General features: G+C 43.6%; 1 protein-coding gene across 1 annotated transcript in view; it reads right to left on the bottom strand.

Annotated features, from left to right (window-relative positions):
* Positions 1–2,084, bottom strand: part of KIAA1324L (KIAA1324-like ortholog) — a 48,141-nt gene extending 46,057 nt beyond the window's left edge. The window contains exon 1 of the mRNA XM_010018215.1: positions 1,967–2,084. The gene's annotated coding sequence lies outside the window, so the exon portion shown is untranslated. The remainder of the gene's footprint in view (positions 1–1,966) is intronic.
* Positions 2,085–17,175: the final 15,091 nt, after the last annotated feature.

Genomic DNA, 17,175 nt, shown 5'->3' with positions numbered 1-17,175 from the left:
CTACACATTCCTGCAGTGATTGACTGCTGTTCACAGATTCATGTTTTCAGCCCGAAAGACTGGTTGTTCTTAGAGCAAAAGGTGAAAGAGTGAGAAATGAGAAACCTAAAATTACTTTTGCCATCAGAATATAGCCAGACATTTCCTTAAGCCAGATAATCTACCACAGACACACACAAAACCACAGAACTACATTAACGCCGCTGCACTCCCAAGAGCCCAGAGAGATGAGATCTGAAGGGTTCAGTAAAAAAAAGTCAAACATCTAATTGCTTTTCAAACCAGTTGAATTGCCATGGGGCTTAACAGCAACACTACAATGAGGGGAGAAATCTAGTGAGATGAGTTTTCCAGTGTATTTAATAGAATCCTGTACTTCGGTGTACAATACTACAGCCAATCTACTGGGCAAAGTATTTCCTCCTTGTCTAGCAGGGGGAGAGATATGGAGAAGCCAGAGATTCATCTAGTGTTATAAAAGAGTTGAATTTTCACTGGAACTGACTTAAGACCAGAAAGAGACATAAATAAGAGGAAATGAAGAAGGAAGTACACCGTTTGTTGAAATCTGTAGCAGAAAGTCAAGATGATGCTGGACCTTAAACCATTTATCACAAGATTTAAGAAGAAATAGTATATCGGAAAAAAATGAGTTACACCTATGTGCTCCAGAGTACACCAAAAGCAGGAAGGATAACACTACCTGCTCCTTTATTGTGCAGACAGTAAAAAGTAACAGCTTTGAAGATTTGAGATTCAACAGCAGAAAAAATTGTAATGGGGGGAAAATGACAAAAACAAAACAGATGAGCAAATATCTGGAGAGCTTGCGGGCTCTCCATCACAGAAGGTCCCTGAAAACAGCTTAGCCAAACATCAGCCATGAATGACAAAATAATTGCTGCTATAGCTATTTGGGCTGGGAATGAATTATGGGATCACCTGAGGTGCTTCCCAGCTCTGTATTTCTGTAATTGAAAAACACATCCTAAGGATATACAGAGATTCCACATTTAAAACCTCAGAAACTAAACCTAAACACCACGAACAACATGGCAGCTTCTTAAATGATGTTTGCAGGCAGTCAGAAATCTTCCAGTGGTCAACACTGCTATGGAAAACGTTTATGTGCCTCACACTGGAACATATGTCATAAAGAAATCAACAATAAACCTTTACAGGAGGAGAGTCAGAAGTGAGTAAACCTCGCCTCTCCTACAGCAGAACTGGAAGGATGTTGCCATGGTTCATCCTGTTTGTCAGATAGAATAATTTATACCCCCTGGTACAAATTACTGAGAAAGTAAAGCACTGCTAGGATCTTTTGCGGAGAGAATTGCTGGAGCAAGGACCTGTGGGAAAGAGCATTCAGTCTGGGAAGCTACAAAACAGTGAAGGAACAGTTCAAATGTGTTTGCGAAGTGTTTTAACAATAAAAAAACCCCACACTCCAAGTTGTTAAAAATAAATACATGAATAAATAAAATGCAAAAGCTTCACTATGGAAATAACGTAGACAAATAAGACATTTACACATTACTTATGCATTCAGCTTAATACCTAGCTAAATAATGCAGGTAACGAGAATGTGGATGCTATGCAAATATAATTTTGCCACTTCTTGGTCACCAATTTGGCCAATACAGCTACAAATGAAGTGGAGAGCTGCAGAATGGAAGAGTATGGCAGCTCAAGACAAGCAACAACATCTCTTCAAGGGTTGTTTTAATAGACATGCCCTGTATGTGAAGTAGCATACAATGGTACCTGTAGTGGATATTGAGCTATAGAACTACACTGCATAAACAATCCCTGCTCCACAGCTTCAAGAGACAAGAATAAGGGTTGGAGGAGAAGGATAAACTCAGGGACACTCAGGCCATTAGTGACAGAGCTAAGAAGTTATACACAGGTAAATAGAGCAAACAGGTGGTAATGGTGTGTAAAATGAAAAGTGCCAACATACTGCATTCCTTCCCTTTCACCGGGTCGGGTAGTCCAGAGCACTCCACCGATGGATTCGGGACAGCTACCCTCCATCTGGAGCCACTGCTGTCGCACTCCGTGTACTCGAAGTGGTAATCTGTCTGCAAGCAATTACAAAGAGCAAGAGCTTCAGTTTCACCATAACATTTGCATATTAAGCTCATTAATCAAGACTGGGATTAACAAACTCGGTTATAATTAAACCAGAGAGGAAGTAGCTGGCGTGGAACATACTGTGCAGCACTCTCACCGCTTTGATGATCATCATGTATCACATCACAGAGCAAGCACAAAGCACATCGGCTGCTGTGCAGCACAAACGCTAAGGCAGAGGGTGGGATTTGCAAAAGCACTTGAAAGACAGGACACAGATTCCACTAGATTTTTTTTTCCTAGTATCTTAAAGCAGGACTGATCCCAAACTTCTGGCCATCATGGAATCTGATCTACAGCAGCCAACCAAGCTTCCCCTTTGATCAACAGAGCAAGCCATATACAGAGCACAAGTCATGACATGTTTTATAGGTTGGACGTCTAAGGTGGATGGGATGAACCACCTTCTACAAGTGCCTTTCCCTCTTCATTGATTTCAGAGCAGGCCCAAAGAAATCAGGGGAGATAAACCCAGTGTTGGGATACCTCTGAAAATGCCATCCAGGATCATCTCTGAGGAGTACCTCAAGGCAGAATGGTGGTGCAAGGAGAGATGAGCCCCATGGTCACCGCAACTGAGATAAGCCCTGAGCAGTCAAAATGAAAAGCAGGAAAAAACTTCCTAGCATGAGCTAGGAAAGAGTTCTAAGATTTCTCTTGTCAATAATATTGATTCCGATCCCACATACAATCTAGACTCACATCTAATTACATTTTTACTTTTGTCTTTGTAGCTTTGTTTCCAGCTATTAACATAGATCTCAGCAACATCTCATTCTGGAACCTGTTTGAGTGAAGTTGGTAGAATTGGTGCATAACTTTCTTCAGAGGGAACAGACACATACTGGCAAGCTCCATGAGATGTCTCCACATGGGCAAGACCACCTCTCTTTGCAGTCAGTAAAAGTGAAAACAGTGGCCACATGCTGCAGAGGGCACGAGGAGATAACACATGTCCTAGAGACATTTCTTTCTCTCCATTGGCTGCAGAGGAACACCAACCACTTGGTCTGGATGGACTTCTCCATTTCCTCAGGGGAACACCACCTACAAGTCTGCATGGCCTTGTGTGGCCCATAAAAATAACACACAAAATCATGGGACTGAGGAAAACAGGATCAGAGCTTTAGCCACAGGCTTGAGGCTTATGCAGCTTTAGGGCAGACTGGTATGGTGGATCCATAAAGTTTGGTTGGTTCCTTTCAGTTTAGCTGGCTTCTCCTTGCTGCACTGGCCATGAACCTAGGCGGGGGAATGCAGTGGTCATGTCTGCAGCTCAAAGTACAAGCAGAAGAGCTCCTTAGCTGGTGTAAGCTCCCTCTCACTATGGTGAAACCCACCCGAGGCATCATAAACCTGCCTTTCTGAAGGCTTCTGCCACCAGAACTGCAACATCAGTCCCTAAGCTATGCTACCCTAGGAGGAGGTACTCTGCACACAAGGATTACTTTAGGACAGTCTTTTCCTGCTCCTTCCATGACCCCTTACAGTGCTGACACCCCACATGATGGAGCAGAAGAAGGGGAATCAGGTGGATAAGGGTCGGTCCATGCTGGCTCTGCCATACATTAGTTAATCCTTGCAAATATTCAGCTGACTGACAAGAAGACTTGCAATTCTCCTCATTTACTTATGGAAAAACAAACACTACTGAGTTTAATACTTCTCCTACAGATACCACAGCTCTCCAGAGATATTCAAATGTTAATAAAGTTCTACCTAAACATCATTTAAGCCCATGCTATTTTGCATTCAAGTGCAAATAATATTCTGATTTCTCTGGAATTAGTATTTTCATGGTTCAACAAACGTCTCTGTGGGTCAACCTATGGATTAGAAGCCTAACTAACAGCACAGGGGAAATGAAAACTATTTGTCCTAAAAATACATCAAGGCATAAAAGAATACAATCAAACCCTGATCCACACATGAAATATGATATACGACACTCATCTCAACTCTACAAAAATACTCCACTAAAATAAGCATTATCCCCTTTTCATCTCATTATACAATCAGAATAGAAAAAAACAGTCCTTAATCATCTTGGTATGAAATCTGCCTGTAAAACAACCAGAAAATTAACCAGAAAATTAATTTCAGCCTTTGGTTACACACACAGAGCTCCAAAAATCTCAGCCAGCTACCGACACTATCATCTTAGAACCACAGAATCATTATAGTCATGCCTTGGCTGTCCTGTCCTGCCCTGTCCTATCCTATTCTGTCCTATACTGTCCTGTCCTGTCCTATCCTATCCTGCCCTGTCCCATCCTGCCCTGTCCTAACCCTGTCCTAACCCTGCCCTGCCCTATCCTATCCTATCCTATCCTATCCTATCCTATCCTTCTTTTCTCCTATACTATAGTTTTACCCAGAAACAACCACTGAGGGCCCAGCAGTATCCCTCTTTTACAACCAGAACATATCTGTGCTGTATCACAGGCATGTCAGCAGCTCAGAACTTCAGCTGCACCACCAGCCAGCTTTAAATTAGCCAGCTTGGCTACTTACAGTGGGTGAATATAACTGCACACAGCTCTGATTCAGCTAAATGATCCAGCATCTCAAGCTGTGGCACTGTCCCTAGCACCAGACACAGCTCAGGTCCAGACCTATGAGCTGGAAGCACACCTTGACTGCAGCACCAACACCTTCAGAGCACCCATGATGTACGCAGGCACTGGAAATTGCCAATTAATGCTGGCTTATGGGGCTCAGCGCTGCTAATCTGCGTCAGCAATTTGAATTTCCAAATAAAGCAGGCTCACAGAAGATCCTGCTCAGCACCATGGGACACGTACGACACCTCTGCCTCTCGCTGCAAAATGCTGTTGCATTACGTTGGGATACTTTCTCCTCCCTGATGGAGAAACTTCTTCACCCATCAGTTCTCTGAAATTAATTTCATGGCAAATCCATTGCCAGATGTTTTCCTTTGCCAGCCATTGCTCTGTGTTTGCTTTCCATGTTTTTTTCCCCACCACCATCCAGACATATAGTATCTTTAAATCTGGCCATGGGCCTGTTTTAATTTTAACTGTTATTCTGACTGTTTTATTACTTTTCTGGGCCTGGCCTTAATGTTCTAAACATGTCTCTCCCCCAGTTCAGCTGTTATTTCCTATAACATTTACTATTTTATCACTCATAATTGTTAGGCTTTGGCAAAACTGGTTTAAATTTCAGGCCCAAAGATTTGGTTTCCATAGGAAAGTGTCTCTCAGGAAAAAAATCAACAACACCCCCTACAGGGTTAAGCTTAAATTAATCAATTTTCTAAATGGAAAATCGATGCTTTCCCAAGAAGCCACTCAGAATCAATGTGTAGTCTCTTCAGCATTGAATTTCAAATCTAAATTTCAAATGAAAGGTTAATAGCAACCTGAAAAACGCTGCCAAAAAATAGGCAAGTGTGTTTGGTTTACTTTAGGTTGAATTTTACTTCCTTGTTCTTGGAGAATTGGTGAAATCACACCTGCACTACCAGGCAAAGCTGTTAAAAGAAACTCTCTGACGTATGTACGCTCTCTTTGAAGGACACAGTGTACAAAAGCATGCACATGATGTCAAAGACATGATGCACTGGTCACAGCTCTGCCAGCGGGAGAAACAAATGACAGCATTTGTCCAGCATCCTAAAAAGCACCCATACGGGATCAATGGTGTGGGCCTGGCACCATCCCATGCATCCTATGCAAAACTGCAGCAGACTTCTCCTGGCTCCTAGCCCACTGTGAGCTTGCTAAGCAACACTTCAGTGAGGTATATCCCACCCAGCATGTCCTCCATTTCCACTGCCCTTCTTCTCATATTATCCTTGGCTTGACTTAAAGTGGCACCGAGTGCTCCTCTTTGACCAGGTCCCCAGACCCAGCACATGTAGTGTTAGATGTCTCCAGATCTCTACATCTGAGCTAGTCGTCTCATGGTCCTTTATAATAGTTGACAGACAGAGGCATTTTCGAGGCACAGCTCCTCTTGTCTTAAAGCAAATGCCTGTTTCAGGGCATTTCTGAAACTGTAGAAGTATCAGTTCCCTCTCCACTGACTGGAAGTCTTTCTTCCAGATGACTCCCTGTAGAACTGAGCTTTCTCCATGACAAAGAGCAACACCCACTTCAAGACCTTTCCTATTTTTCTGCACCAATCTTTCATTCCCTCCTTTCACCTAGATGGGACATGCCCTGTAGCCTTTCCCCTTAACCAGAAACAAAGGGCACAGAGGACACAACCACTTACAACCAGTTCCCAACACTGTGAACACTTTGTCTGGGCAGAGATCAATGGGAGAAGCCCAGAAGCACTAAACATTTACCATATCTGTTATGAAATGTAATAGCAAGAGTCTCTTGCAATTTAACAGCTTGTTCTGCTCTTGCTGTTTCCCAAACACAGACATCAGTGAGCAAAAAAGAAAGGCAAAAAAGCTTCTACCTTAGCTGTCACAATACTACTAAACAGCAGTTCCCAAGAGGCCTGTCACTTATTCCTTCCCTGTACCTGCACTGCTTGTTCCACTGATACTTTTACTTAATCTGATTAACTGCACACAATGCTATTAAAAGATATTGCTTGCCGAAAAGGGCATCCATAATCTTTACAGACCCATGTGCTATCCATATTTACAGGTGCAACAGGGATTAGATCTGTATTTATTTAAATAAATAAATGACTCGCCCTCAAATACAAGTAAAAGCCTTTTTAAGGAAAGAATGAGTACAGGAGGAGATAAGAAAGGAGTCCAGCCTCACTGAGCGCTCTTGTGATCCCCCCCAGACTAAGCACACTGAAAAGGAGACAATATTTTCACTTCCCTGGTACAGCAAGACACGATATCCCAAAAGATGGCAAATGCAGAAACACATCAGTCTTTCAGTGTGGATGTATTTGCCTGTGTCTGGCCTCTGTAGCACTGGCACACCTTATACATTTTCAACACACTGAGACTACCCCAGCGCTTTCAAGGGCTGCCTATCAGTCACTTCTAACTCAGGTGTTGAAAGAGGAGACGTAAGTTCCCATTTTGTATTAGTTTCTATCCCATCCTCCTTTTTTACTGCACTTACTCTTTCTAATTACGTCCTCTGGCATGAGTCATATTTCCATGTGCTCCTCTGATCCCCAGCTCATGAGGCAGCACCAGACCCATCCATCAGTTGGGCTCTGCCATATCACTCATTCAGACCTAATGCCTAGTTCTGTACTTCTCCTGATCACGAACACATTCCTCTTTAATCTCCTTTGAAATTACTTATATTGGTGCTTTTCAGCTACAAACTTGAGCTAGGCATTTAATTACTTCCATCCGTATTCCTAAATCCCCAAATTCCTAAAGACATTTATGTGTATTCTGTCACATTTCTCTTTCTGGACTCCTAATTCATTTGTGACTTTTTTGGCAGTGAGAAACACAGCCCTAATTGCATTACATAGAACTCCACAAGGCAGCTGCATATATTCAGACTTTCTGAAAATCAGGTTATTTGCATCTTGAGCCTAATTCAAGCACCAGGTTTCAACAACCAGAAGCTGAGGTTGAAACACTGCCAAAGCCATCTGCAGATTAAAGATGAACTGAAGAGGTTTACAGAATGAAGGCCAAAATTAAGCAAAAATATAGCATCAATATTTGTGAATCAGAATAAACGACAGGTAGGGTTTTATATAACCTGCTTAAACATAATTCCCAGCATTCTAAGCCAAATGTGTTAAAATAAATGTCTATTCCCAGGCCAGCGAGGGGAGTGACCTGCACTGATAGATCTCTGCAGAATGACGGAGTATGTTCAGAGAGACATGAGCAGCTCCATCAGCAGTAGGAAGACAGAGACAACCCTTATCAATGTTTAGAAACAAGCAGCTGATAGAAAAATGTTTGGATGAACACTGTGTACCAGTGGAAATGAAAAAGGTACTGAGCTCTCACATAGCCAGGTCAAAGAACTTCCTTTGCCCTTGGTCAACATGCTGTAGCATGGGATGATGGTCAGCAGAGACACGAGGTTCTTCCAGCACATTTCAGATGTTGATTAAGGAACATGAACTGTATTCATTTCTACCCCCAGAGCTGGAGAAGCTAGCTAGCCTAGCTTGTACACAAACATTTCCACACAAGCATCTGAGGTTAGGTGGGACAAGTACTTTGCTTTGTACTTCTTCACCCAGCTGTGACATGCTGGCCTGCCCTCTTGATTTGGAATGCAGTGGTGCAGCCTCCTAGGCCAACTGTGCCTCCCAGAGATGCTTGTGATATAAATAATGTGTTATTATTATGGCAGAGTTTTAAAGTGAGGGATAGCAGAGCTAGATGCGCACTTGAGAAGCCATTTAGTCCATCTTCTTACCCCCAAAATGAAACCATTCCTAACAGAAATTTGCCTAACCTCTTAGAAAACCCCCAGTGATGGATAACACACGGCTTCACAGGATAAAGCTCACAGTTACCGGCTAGATAAAATGATGTTAATGTGCACAGACCATTCATCAAGCAGCTAATGAAGCAGTTATCATCACGAAAGTTGAGCACAAGAGCTAGGAGAAATACATGTGAGGGAAGGGTTTATGTGTTGAAAAGCACAGCCTAAAAGGTACCATTTCAACACATAAACAGATTCAGGGCATGGCTGGCACCAAAGGCTGGCTATGTCCTTCCAAGAAACTGCATTTATTATACCATACATTCATAGAACCACAGAGTAGTTACGGTAGGAAAGGACCTTAGGACCATCTAGTTCTGACCCCTAATATACATTTACTTTGTGGTTTGTTAAGGACAGCGCATTCTCATGCAACACAGCATCACCTGCATGATACTTCAGGGCTGTGCTCTGAGCAGAGTCTTTTCTTGGCCTTCAGCCCCCCTCACTCTGGCTGAAATCTGTGGGGATTTCACCAGCCTCAGTGGGCGCTGGACGGGGTCAAACACAATCATCTTTCAGCAGAGCTTTCACAGAGTGACATTTCTTCAGCCTTTGCCAAATCCCTTTCAGCAACAGCCCAGTAATGACTAGGAGAGCTTTTATTATCATTATCTTACTATACTTTCAGTGCCCATTTTCAGTCTGAAAAGGTCAGGTCAGCCAGCAGCCCTCCAACTGGGAGAAATTCACTTTCCTTTTAAATAACACTTCACAAACAAGCTGTGTGCAGCCATCTTTGAAAGTGTCTGTGATTATTTGCTTTGGAAACCTACAGAGACAAGCAGTGACTCTTTCATCCAGGGCCTCATCTGCTGCCCAGCTAAGTCAATAAAAGCTATCCATTGACTTCAAAGGACAAGAGCCACAGTCAACAAGATCACGTACTCATAGAATCATAGAATGGTTAGGGTTGGATCACCCTAAGGATTAAGTAACAAGCAATGGACATTGCCATCCTTGCAAGTAAAACAAAAGCAAAGACCTTTCTACCTTTTAAGATCATCCTATTGAATTTCATGGGTGGAGATACCAAATACAGAATTCTATAGGATGGTGCAAAACAGACCCGAAAAGATTGTTTTCAGCTGGACAAACTGTATGTGTGGAGGAAGTGATGGCTTAATAAACTAATGAGGAACATTGGGCAGTTTGCCTGCCCCAACCCGTGTTTTTCTCTTCCCTTGTGTCAGCACAACAGCTTAGAAGAACCTGATCCATCATAAACTCTTTTTTCACTAGTTTGCAGCCTGTTCCTCACATGCTGCTGTGGGCACAGAGGAGAAAGTGGCAATTGGGTGGCCGAGGTGGAAAGATGGAGAGGGGAAGAACAGCAGGGCACAGGACTGACCTGATGGCCACATAGACTTAGACTGGGTTAAACTGATGATGAAAATGCGCCTTGATCCTGATGTCTCCTCTCCCGGCTTTCACAGCTGCATCATTCAAGGGTTTGGGTCTCTCTCAAGCGCCACAGAAGAGTTTAATGAATATGGAAATGAGAGCAGTCTCTAGGGATACACATCTCCACAGCCAGTCAACAGGATTTCCAAATGCATATTCTGGTTCATAGCAACAAAGCCCTTACAAATCTACATCAAAGAGAGACTTTTTAATGCCAATCAGGCCATAAAAAAATAGAGAGTTAAAGAATAAACTTGGTGTTTTAACTGCTTCTTTAGTGAAGCGTCGACTCCTGTTTTAATACTTCCCCTGCTTTACATAAAGCAATTTTCAGGGAAGCCATCAGCAAGAAATTCAGACATGACTATACATGCTTGCATGGTGCCTTCAGCCCTAAAATACTGATTTCTTAAAGGAGAAAGTAGAGTTAAACTCTCCCAGCCTGCTCTACTGCCCCCATAGTGTGATTTGAGTAATTTAGAGATGTGGGAGTGAGTGCTGTAGACACTTCTCAGCTAAATTAAATGGAAGTAGTAAATGGCACCTTGTTAAGACGGCAGGAGATCTCAAATCCTTTAGCAAGCAGAAGAATTAGGGCTCTTTTATAACGCACAGGAAGGACCAGAGACACATGTCCTCCTCCTTGGTCAACTGCTGGCCTGCTGTGCAACCTCAAAGAAGTCTTCACTCGCCTGTCCTACAAGTATAATCTCCTTCTGCACACCTGGAGATGAGACACTTCACTACCGATCATTTTGGGAGCCAGCCTTTTGTTAAGTGTCTTATCCAGCATCAAATTATGAGGCAAGTCAGGAGTGGAACCCAGAAGCCGAGTCCTTAAACAGATAATCCTTCTTACTCTACCAGCAAAGGCCAAAACCACAAAACAGATCTAAATGAACTAATGTAATTCCACAGCATTTTGCCCATTATCTGCATTTGCTATGAGAAGAATGAAAGGCTTGGAGCACTTACTTTCTTTACATTTAAGACTCTGTAATAGGCCATTTACAGGAGCCTCGCAAAGAACACTTCTGTCAGGATAGAACAGGTTAATAACCCATTGCTCTACTTCTGACAGGTCATTCCACATGTGAGAGACACCAAACATCTACCAGAAAGAGAGCATAAACTGCCAAATAGTCTGGCACAGAAAGCAGCAGAAGTTTCCCACTCTATCAGCACATCCCTGCCACCATTTGATACAAGATGACTCCTCTCTAGGCTGAAGGGATGCCCCCTACAATCATTTGCTTTTGGGCTCCACTGCCCAGCACTATGATAAATAGTGCTGGTTTATACCTTTGGAGTATGTTGAGTTTAGAATAGGATGCCAGTCAAATAAGGATGGTTCAAGGATAAGGAAAAGCTTTTCAACACAGCTCTCAGGTGTGACCTGCTGATTTAGGACTGCATTGAGGAGTTCCACATTCTCATCAAGAGAACTTTTTATAATACCCAGCCCTGTATCTCCTATGGTGTCACCAAACTTTTCAGCTGAAAGTTAACAGTCTCAAGGGTGACACAACTTTCTCAGGTCACCAATAAATTTAAGTGATGGTATGAAACTGTCTGGCGTGTTTCCAGCACCAAGGGTAGAAGAGAAATGAGAAAGACACATCCAATACCCAGAGCTTCCGCTGGGAGGAAAATCTGCTAGACAAGATCAATTAATTCATTGTAAGAAGGAGCAATGCAACCTGCTATTGATCATTTCTGTCCTGTGCTTTGTATCACATGGATTCTAATATATGCACATGTCAGGGGACTGGAAGGAATATTACTCAGCGAGTCTTTCAATTGGCTTTTTAAACTACAAATCATTATTATTTTGTTAACAGATCGGGGACGTGTTCACAATCTGATGACATTTCATTTATGACTGTTGTGTAGGTAGGGCCTCCAAGGTGCGCTAAATGCAAATAAAAGAAGCAGCTACCTTTAACTATTGTGTGGGCACGTCCACACCTGCATGTGCATTTTCATACGCACACACAAACACTCACAAAAGGATAACTCTGTCATTATTTAACCCACAAGCTCCATCTCTCCTCGGCTGAAAGGTACAGCTCCTGTCTGCAGCAGAGCTACACTGACTTACACCCACAGAGAGTCAGACTTCTTGTTTATCTATTAACAGCACAATAAAAGGTTGTTAAAGGTAACACACAGGTCTCAGGTGGAACTTGGGGTATCTCACTGTGAGACACCCAGTTGTGCAGCCACAACTGCAACTTCATGTCTCTGCTTCCAACCCCTTCCAGCAACAACAGCTAATTAGGTGCCGCAGAATTAACTTTAATCTTCCACCTGTGTGCCTGTGGTGACTAATGGCAACTAATCAGAAAGCAATTCCAAGCACACCGCTAAATCCCGCCATGGACCAGTGCGAGGAGACACTGTAAGGAGACACTGTAAGGAGACAGGGATGTGACTGATCAGGACACGGGCAGCAAGGACAACAGAGCAGGAGCTTGATGTCTTTCCCTGCCTTGGAATAAAAAAACTGCTCTGAGAAAGAGCTCCTTTCACAATGCAATATCTCACTGCAGTCAGGACACTGGGCACAAACTCTGTTCCCTTCCAGGGTCCCACCGTGGTTCCTCAGGATTTATGGCATAGGCATGTCAAGGCAATGCCCCCAGTGCTCTGAAGGAGGGTTGGAGCTAACTTCTGCCTTCTCTGCTGGCAAACACCCACTGAAATCCTGAAGCAAAGTCCACAGCTGGATTTCTCCTGGGATCCAACAAACCCATTTCCTTTATCCCCTCTGTCCCCAGATGCTTCTATGTTGTATTACATATCTCTGAAGTACCGATGCTTTGGGAGGAATATTAACATTAAATACAAATATAGGCATTACAACCAAAGCCATCTGTTCCTGCCAATTACGAATCTATTCTACTCACTCTGCGTTGCTCCAGCCTTGTGCTTTCTCCTGCAGCCTCTGTCTCTGTGGCATCCCAATAAATACTCAGATACACAAATTGGACTCCAATTAACTCTACACAGGGATTCAGATCAGCCTAACAAGGGATTGCCGATAGCAAGGAAACATCTGAGTTCTTACGGTCTGTAGAGTGGGATAGAAAAATACCCTGATGGACACTGAGAAGGAAACACATCACTAGAGCAATGCAACTGCCCATTCATACCAACCTGAGGGCTTCAGTGTGTCCTCCACCTCAGCTCCATGGACACAAACTGGTAAGGCAAGAAACACTTCAAGTGGAGCACATGCTGCTCTGAATTCAGGCAACAGATCACCTTAACCTGGCCTGAGACAAGTGCAGGTCTTTGGAGAGCTGAAAGGGATACAGGTGTCCCAGAAATACAGGAGGTCAGAAATACAACTCAGGACAAAGCAGAAATGCATTCGGACGTGCATGGTAAACCAGGAGCAACCAAGGGCCCTTCCCTTTCCTTTAAGGACTGCAACTTTAAGCTCCAGCTAAAACAGCTGCAGTAATACTTCCCCACAAGCTCTACAGAATCGCTTTTCCCCTTCTCATTATTTCTATTTCCTATTTCTATGCAAAACTCCCACAGGAAGAGGTCACAAAAGATTTGGACAGAGATAGTCTTCAGCAAGTGGAGCAGAAAAAACAATTTACAACCCTCTTCCCTCCCTGTCGACCTGTTCCTTCTCCTGGGCATTGGAGATGCCCACGAGAACTTCCCTAGCCTGTGTCCCAGCCTCATCCCTCCAGCAAAGAGCAGATGCCAGACTCCCCATCTTGTCCATGTCCCCTTGGCCACACCACAGGATTGCTGCTCACGCCTCCATGGGACAGCCAAGCTGCTCAGATCTGCCCCAGGCAGTAACAATAGCTCAGGAAAGCTGTTAGCTCCCTCAGTTCCTCTTTACGTAGCATGGAGCAAGGAGCCAAAACCCAGCAAACAAAAGTTCAATCAGTTGAGGCTCGGAATAGAATCAAGCCTGCACTGACTGTCACAACAGAGCACAGAAAAAGTTGCAAGGGCTTGACTGCATGCAGAGCTAAAAGAGGCATAATATCGGTTCCCAAGACTGCAGTATTTGCATACATCTCCCTTATCGGGTGTTTTCCCTGCATAAGGAAGTAAATAACCATTATTTAATTATTATTAAATAATAAAGTATTTAATTCTGAGCCAAATGCAGAAGGAACTCCTTGTTAGACAGGAATTTATAGAACTGAAGGCTCAGGCTCACTGCGCTGTTCCACAGTCCCCAGAGACGCATAGTCAGGCTCCACATCTTTGCCATGCAGCTGGGGAAGGAGCTGCAGCTAACACCCTGACACCAAAATGCACAGGAATCAACCCAAAAAAGCATCAAAGGCAAAATTCAAAGCAAGTCTGAAATATAACAACAGAGCAAACCTATTCCTCTCCCTAGAACTGGAGCATCACCTGAAGCACGGGCACAAGGGAAGACCGCAGGACATGCTTAAGTCAGTCTCCATTAAGCAGCAGTTTCCGGAGCATGCTGGAACTTCAGCACATGAGCTCTTGACCAACAACCCATGACACACACACTGACATTCACCTAGCTCGCTGCAAATTCGTGTCCAAAGCAGGATCTGTCTGCAGGGGTTTGTGTTCCCACTCCTACCAGACAAAGGAAAAATTCTGAGGAAGTGGTGGCATGGGCTGAGAAATGGGTAAGAACAGCCCCGATGTCAATACCTGCTCTGTGCTGCTCTTTTCAGCTACTAGATCTGAGATCTGAAATGGGAGCCTTTGAAAAATCTTACAGTTCAGTGTTTAGGTTATATCTACTTCCTTATGACACACAATATCAAAGCATACCTTGGGCAATCTGGTGTCTTTATCCTCGTAGAACCTTTCTATGGAAAATGAGTGTTATTATCTCCAATGTAATTTTGCACAAGAGATCAGACCCAGGGTATTTAGGCCCATATTTGCAAGAGACACTGAAGAGCCTTGCTCCTACCCAGGCACCTATTACTACAGCAGCTGGACCCTTGACTAGCTTAGGTCATGCCCCAAGTGCTATGACAAGGTGGCACACAGGAAAACCAAGTGCAGGTCTCCTGAGGGTCCAAAGACTGGATCAATCTCCTCCTTACGAGCATCCTAAATCCGGAATGTTAATCCTGCCTGAGGGACTGATGGAATTAAGTTGCTTTTACTCCCAAAAGAAACCTCCTTGAAGCAGTCCCCACCATGGGAATCCCAACCAGCACTTCAGCAAAGCTCCAAGACACAGCAAAATAGGAACATTCAGCTTTCTTAATAATCCATCTGCTTTCTTGCCAAGGAAAGCTCATCACATAAAATCAGGGGTATGGGCTTCTCCAGCCAATTAAGCAGATAATGCTGCTAAATGTGCTTTTATTGAGCAAATAGGCTTCCCTCTGAAGGCAGTGGGTGCTGTCCAAAGGCACTTGGCACGTGAGCCGTTACGGCAGGCCACCAACATCATCCATCTTATGTCAGCCCATGTGGAGGAGCCAGCACAAGGTTAATGTAGTCTAGATGTAAAAAATAATACCCTGAAAGGCAATGTGCCTATAAAGCAGCTGATCTCCACATACTTCTAACTCTGCATTTCTCGGGCTAACGTTGGCATGGGTTTCCACAGTATCTTCCCACCACTGACCACAGTGCACATTGCAAGCTCTCAAGCTTTAAGGAAGACTCTATATATAAGGAAGGACAAATGGAAATTAGGAGATGTCATATGGGCATGACATGCTTGCACCTTGCAGTGGGCAACCAAACGCATTCCTAATTGGCTCTGAAAAGCAGAATTAAGCACAGGCATTTCCATTTTTGTCCGCAAAATGCACCTATTTCAATAGTATCAAATTTGCCCCAAATCAGGAGTCTGGAAGTTTGTTTTTTCCATTTAACTGAGTCTAAATGTCTCCTTTCACCATCCAAGGAGAGAGGTAGGGTCTCCAGAGGATGGTCCACATCATCTCAGAAGACTCACTGCCACCTTAGGGTCTTCTAAGATTAAACCACTTGGGATGTCAAGGTGATTCACTCTGAAGACTGGAAGGAGGGAGGGGAGGAGAGAGGCTTGTTTGAGTTGTGAGGCTTTCTCAGTTGAAAAGCACAGGATATTTCATTCTGAAGTATCAGTTCACCTGGAGATGCCTTGCTTTCCATCTAAATGCACACCTGTCAAAATGCATTAGAAAATATTCCTTTTAACATGGAAGGCTTCAAATCTTCCAGAAAACCAAACAACCAAACAACACAAAACAAACCCAGTGGACATTTTTCTCTCATTTCACTCATTTAAAGCGCTGCAGACTTACAGTTTTATTGGGACTCAGAATATAACAACAGCACAACCCGTATGGCAGTTCCCATTCCACGTGAGCTGGAGACAACCTAGACAAAGCTTTATTGTGTCAGATGGACACACACCATCAGTTCTAATTCATCATAACACTCAATGCAGAGATAACCTCAAGTGACTTCAGGGTCTCCTGCAGCACTAAGGGAGACTCCAGGGATGGAGCAGCCCTGCCAAAGCCGCTCCATGCCTTTCCAACCTGCTACCTTGCACGTGCCTTTCTCTGTGCAACGTCCCATCTTATTTATTCACCATTTGTCACACTCCAAACAACTGTCTCCCTAATGCCATAATTCAGTGTTTGTAATGAAACATTGTAATTAGTCTCATCTCAACTACAGCAAATCAATATACAACCATGCACCGCTAGGCACATAGATAGGGAAATAATTATGAACCCTCCATCACTGGCTGAGTATTTTGCACACATAGGTGCAGGCGCACAACTGAATATAGGAAATATCAAATCTATCTGCCATACACCTCAGGCAGGACTAGAAAATTCAATCCAAGACATGACAAAGTCAGCAAAGCTCCTGGGAGGTGCCTGCGGAAGAAATAGCTTTATATCCCTGGGGTTCACAAACAGAAGGAATAAAGTGCTAAATCAAACCCTCCATTAGCAACCCTGGATTCCCTACTTCACCGTTGCCTCCACGTTGGTCTCTTAAGATCTGTGGCCATTTGAAGATGTTTTGCTTTTGTAGGCTTTCACCTCTGCCCTCTACGAAGATTTTCCAACACCTCAATTTAAAGGCTGAGACATTTTTTGTTTAAATACATAAGCAAAGGCAGAGAGCAAAAGTCATGTGCCAGCAGATTATCTTGAAGGGAATGAGGCTGCTTCCCTTTCAAAGAGGAATTCCCTCCTGTGGTGTTGTTTCATATGATTGATAG

Source organism: Nestor notabilis, unplaced genomic scaffold (genome assembly GCF_000696875.1).
Source record: "Nestor notabilis isolate BGI_N333 unplaced genomic scaffold, ASM69687v1 scaffold11987, whole genome shotgun sequence".
NCBI lineage: Eukaryota > Metazoa > Chordata > Aves > Psittaciformes > Psittacidae > Nestor > Nestor notabilis.
Note: the sequence above shows the minus strand (reverse complement) of the source record. Positions and strands in the feature narration are given on the sequence as shown.